This window comes from Phocoena sinus, chromosome 18, assembly GCF_008692025.1.
Source record: "Phocoena sinus isolate mPhoSin1 chromosome 18, mPhoSin1.pri, whole genome shotgun sequence".
Taxonomy (NCBI): domain Eukaryota; kingdom Metazoa; phylum Chordata; class Mammalia; order Artiodactyla; family Phocoenidae; genus Phocoena; species Phocoena sinus.
The window spans coordinates 42,622,162-42,627,946 of NC_045780.1; the positions used below are offsets into that span (position 1 = coordinate 42,622,162).

General features: G+C 36.8%; 1 pseudogene; it reads right to left on the minus strand.

Moving 5' to 3' along the window:
- Window positions 1-3,634: 3,634 nt before the first annotated feature.
- LOC116742957 lies at window positions 3,635-5,550 on the minus strand (annotated as a pseudogene).
- Between the last annotated feature and the right edge of the window lie 235 nt (window positions 5,551-5,785).

Sequence of the window (5,785 nt, forward strand, 5' to 3'; positions counted from 1 at the left end):
CCTGTATAAACCACATATTCTTTATTCATCCATCTGTCTATAGACATTTAAATTATTTCCATATCTTGGCTATTGTAAATAATGTTGTAATAAACATGAGAGTATAGATAATTCTTATCTATAAGAATCAGTTCAGATGCTGATTTTATTTCCTTTGGATAAATATATCCCAAAGTGGAAATACTAGATAAGGTAGTTATATTTTTAATATTTGAGGAACTCCCATGCTCTTTTCCATAGTGGCTAAACCAGTTTACATTCCCACCAAAAGTGTACAAGCTTCCCTTTCCTCTAGAACCTTGCCAATACTTGCTATCTCTTATCTTTTTGATACTAGCCATCCTAGCATGTGTAAGGTGGTACTTTTTTTTTTTTTCATTTCCCTGATTACTAGTAATGTTGAGAATCTTTTCATGTACCTATTGGCCAATGTATGTCTTCTGTGGAGAAAGCTTATTCAAGTTATTTGCCCATTTTTAATAGTTTTTTTTTCCTATAAGTTGTAAGAATTCTATTTATATTTTGGATATTAACCTCTTCTCAGATATATGACTTGCAAATATTTTTTTTCCCCATTCAATGGCACTTTTTTTTTCTTTTTTGGCTGCATTGGGTCTTCATTGCTGTGCATAGGCTTTCTCTAGTTTTGGTGAGCGGGGCCTACTCTTCATTGTGGTGCATGGGTTTCTCACTGCGGTGGCTTCTCTTGTTGCAGACAACTGGCTCTAAGCTCATGGGCTTCAGTAGTTGCAGCACTCAGGCTCAGTAGTTGTGGCACATGGAACCTAGAGTACATGGGCTTCAGTAGTTTTCGTGTGTGGGCTCAGTAATTGCAGTATGTGGGCTCTAGGGCATGTGGGCTTCAGTGATTGTGGAGTGCAGGCTTGGTAGTTGTGGCTCGTGGGCTCTAGATTGCAGGCTCAGTAGTTGTGACGCACAGGCTTAGTTGCTCCACAACACGTGGGATCTTCACAGACCAGGGATCAAACCCATGTCCCCTGCATTGGCAGGCTGATTCTTAACCACCACACCACCAGGGAAGTCCTGGCAATTTTTACAGAATTAGAAAATACAGTTTTAATAATATAAAACTAAAATGGACTCTGAATGGCCAAAACAATTTTTAGAAGACAGAATAAAACTGAAGACATCACACTTACTAATTTCAAAATATATTACAAATCTACAGTAATTAAAACAGTATGGTACTGTCATAAAGACAGACATAAATCAATAGAACAGAATAGAGAGCTCAGAAATAAATTCACACATATATGGTCAATTTTGATAAAGGTGCCAAGAATACACAATGAGAAAAAGATAGTCTCTTCCACAAATGTTGTTGAGAAAACTGAATACTCAAATGCAAAAGAATAAATTTGTATACATATTTTATACCATACACAAAAATACACAAGTATACAAAATGGATTAAAAACTTAAATGTAAAACCTGAAACTGTAAAACTCCAGAATAGAACATAGGGAAAACCCTCCTAACTTGGGTCTTCACAATGATTTCTTGTAGATGACACCAAAAGCATATGGAACCAAAGCAAAAATAGACCAGTGGACTACATCAAAATTTTGTTTTGATGTATTTATATCATTGTTTAGACATTCACGCTTTAACTCAGGCTTAAAGACTCATCCTTTATGACAAAATTCCATAGCTCCATGAATGTGCATAGGTAAATATATTTAGGAACACTTTCCTAGCATTGCCTAAACCATAAGTAGATCTTAAGAGATAGGGAAAGGCAAGTGACAGGATGATCACTTATTTTGGATTAAGACAGTCCAGGAAAGGCCTTGATGAAGAAAATAGGAAGGAAGTGAATGAAATTCTCAGGTGGAGGGGAGATTTATTTAATATCAACTGTAATGATGTTCCATTGCAAATATCTACAGTGAAATTGTTCTCAGTGTATCCTTATCTTGGGTTAACATGGACAGAAGTAAGAGAGAATGATCCAATAGTGTGAGAGAGAGAATTGGATCAAAAAATAAGAACACTTAATGAGATTCTAAAACATGAATATTAAGAATTAGGAAGACAGAGAAAAAAGAAAAAGTGTACGTTCTTAGTATATTGAAAGTTATGATTTCAGAAATACAAATGGAGAACTGCTATCACAAGTAGCCACAATATTAAAAATATATTTTATGCATATGTCAAAAACACTAATAAGATAAAAATCATATCAAATATCTCTATTTGCTATCAAAACATTTCTGTATTAATAAATGTGTCATTCAGAGATATCAGCTCGGTGTTTTGTGACCGCCTGAAGGGGTGGGGTAGGGAGGGTGGGAGGGAGGTAGACGCAAGAGGGAAAAGATATGGGAACATATGTATATGTATATGTATAACTGATTCACTTTGTTATAGAGCAGAAACTAACACACCATTGTAAAGCAATTATACCCCAATAAAGATGTTAAAAAGATAAATAAATGTGTCATTTATTTCCCATGTATATGAACACATCAGATTCATATGTTTTATTCCATAAAAAAAGGAATTAAAACTTAATTCAGTATTCCTCAAAGTGTATTTCACAGAAAAGTAGGTTTTATTAGATGCTTGAAACAAATAAATAAAAAATGTAGTCAGAATGAACTACCCAACCGGAGAGATGGATGTTGTCTAACCAAATTCCTGTGGGAAAGCCATGGCTTCTCTGATTTCAGTTTAGATAAAATTTGCTCTCATCTTCTGAGTTGGACAGTCAGTTTCACCAGTTAACATCAGTGTTTCTATGTTACTACTGGGCTGTCATATGTCACTTGATTCATCTTAATCTATGAAGTGTCAATGTTATCCATTGTCTGCAAAAAGCCTGGAGTAAAGGGATGAAACAAAGGCTTGCAATTTCAATTTGCAGGATGTTGCTGAAATTATAATACTGAGCCTCTTATTAAAAACTAAGTGGGAGGTGGATAGACCTAGAGTCTGTCATACAGAGTGAAGTAAGTCTGAAAGAGAAAGACAAATACTGTATGCTAACACATATATATGGAATTTAAGAAAAAAAATGTCATGAGGAACCTAGGGGTAAGACAGGAATAAAGACACAGACCTACTAGAGAACAGACTTGGGGATATGGGGAGAGGAAGGGTAAGCTGTGAGAAAGCGAGAAAGAGGCATAGACATATATACACTACCAAATGTAAGGTAGATAGCTAGTGGGAAGCAGCCGCATAGCACAGGGAGATCAGCTCGGTGCTTTGTGACCACCTGGAGGGGTGGGATAGGAAGGGTGGGAGGGAGGGAGACTTAAGAGGGAAGAGATATGGGAACATATGCATATGTATAACTGATTCACTTTGTTATAGAGCAGAAACTAGCACCCCATTGTAAAGCAATTATACTCCAATAAAGATGTAAAAAAAAAAAAACTAAGTGAGCTTTGCCCTGTACAAAAGGGCAGAATACATTCATTTGTGATTATCTAAATTCTGAAGGGAATTTTATCCCTTCCAAAGAGTTGATTAATTTCCAGGAACAGTGAGGAACAGTGCAAGGAATATGATCTTGATCATCTCCATCACATGGCCTGGCAGAAAAATCCTCAGATGACCTGTGCTGTGTAATTGCTTTCTTCCTTCCTTCCTTCTTTCTTTCTTTCTTTCATTTATTTGGTGTGTCTCCTGCATATGAAGGACTATCATTTTCTTTTGCAGAGAAAAATTCCCTACTTTCATCGCATTTCTCTGCTATGGCATGACTTACACAGGTATTTCCTTCTTTCCTTTGGAATTTCCTTTCTGCCTCTAGTTTATCCCAAACTTGCCTCCTCTTACAAACAGGATGATACTGTTTGGCATTCACATAGAGGCTCTTCTTCAAATACTTCTGTCCCAGTAAAGGGATACCTTAGATAGCACGCACAGAGCCAGATCCAAACACCATCATGACCGTCCCTTCTGAATTGATCACATAGCCTGCCACTGGTAGAATTATGATAGACCCTTGTTGGTTGTGTTGGTTTTGGCTCCTGTCTGAACAGTCTGTGCCCCTATCAAACTTGCTGCTGGATCATGCCTTTCCAGTGAGTGATGCCATCTTCCTTAAATGGCTGATAGAAGATGGTCTGTCCTTCAACAGTCTGTGCTACTTGCTGCCCCTAGAGAGTGATCTGCTGCTGTGTTTGTGTCTGATTGGTAGTGACAGTTGTCTGTGGCTGCTAGATGATGATATGATGCATCTGGCCCTTGCAAAGTCTGTCCTTTCTTTTACTCCCAGATCTGGATCTACCTCAATGGAACCAACTGTATCTGCTACAAATATTCTGTGTCCCAGATACAGGTACTAACATGATGGTTTCATCATGTCCACAAGGGATAGTTTGGATAATGATAGGTTGGACAGAGATTAACACTAACTTGTACCACTAATGTATGTCCCTGGACCTGCTGTTGAATCCATCTTGCAATCTGCTCTTTTGAAATATTGCTCTTTGCTGCATTCTGCTCTATGGTCCAATGAAGTTAAAATCCTATTCAAAGACAGTTTGCTCTGGAGATCCTAGAAGATTATGAAGTATATTTCAGAGTGCAGGGGAGTTAGTAACAGGCAAGATTGCTCTGGGTCTGGTGCCTGAAAATCTGGACCTAAGTGTGAGAGAGAAAGAGATGCATCTCCATCTGGCACTAGCACTCTGCAAGGGTCAAGAACGCCAATGTGCCTGCTCCAGTGGTCACATCCATGCATGGGACTGGCCTCTGCAGGCCTTGGCCTAGAGTGCTTGGAGGCACTCACAGGCTCTGGGCCAAGGCCACCAGCTCTTTTACTCATGTAGGTAGGCTAAGCTCAATTCTAACAATCTGCTTTTTAATTTAATATATATTCATAAACATATGCATATGCATACTGGACTACATTACTTTCTGATAACCATTCTAGGATATTTAGGCAAGTATTATTTATGAAACCATCTATAAGGCATTAGAAAAAGTGAAAACGGCAAAGAAAATTCCTATGACAATGCAAACTAAGAGATAAAAGAGACATAGAAAGACAGTTCTAGGGATATTAGCAGAATAACAACCCTGTCTAAAAATCAGAGACTAGAGCACATAGTGATATTTGAACATGATCTTTAATATAGAAATATTTTGACAAGAAAAGTGGGAAATTTATGGAAAACAGCATAAACTTCTTTCAAAAAGTGGGGAACAATCCAATTTGACATTAATATAACACACACAAGGGAACAGTGGTCTTATATTAATAAGACAATATTAATAATAAATATTACAAAAAATAAATATAATATAAAAATAAATATTATAAATATAATAATAAATATTATAAGACAATAAAGGAGTTGCAATCTTCTATATTTTGTTACTGTGTTCTCTCAACTTTTAATTTTTTCTTTCTACAGATATGCTATACTTGTCTAGTATGGGCTTCTTATTGCAACCCTGTAAGTCAGCATTTCCCAGGGTTCTGGCTTTAAACTTCTTACTTTGTACACTCATCCTTAGAGCTGACCTCACAGTCATGGCTTCCTGAAAAACTTTAATGCTGATGACTCCCATCTTAAATAAGTCTCCTAAACTGCAGACTATTTCACCAAATGCCTCCTAGTTATCTCCCAATGAATGCCCTATAATGATTCTAAAACCATTATGTCCATCATTTCCTCACATATCTATGTTGCCTTGAGTTTTCTAACTTAATATATAGCAATGAAATGCTTGAAAAAAACAATAGAGGAATCCCTAGGCAACAGTAATAATCACATGATGTCACATCTGTAGACAATTTAGAATA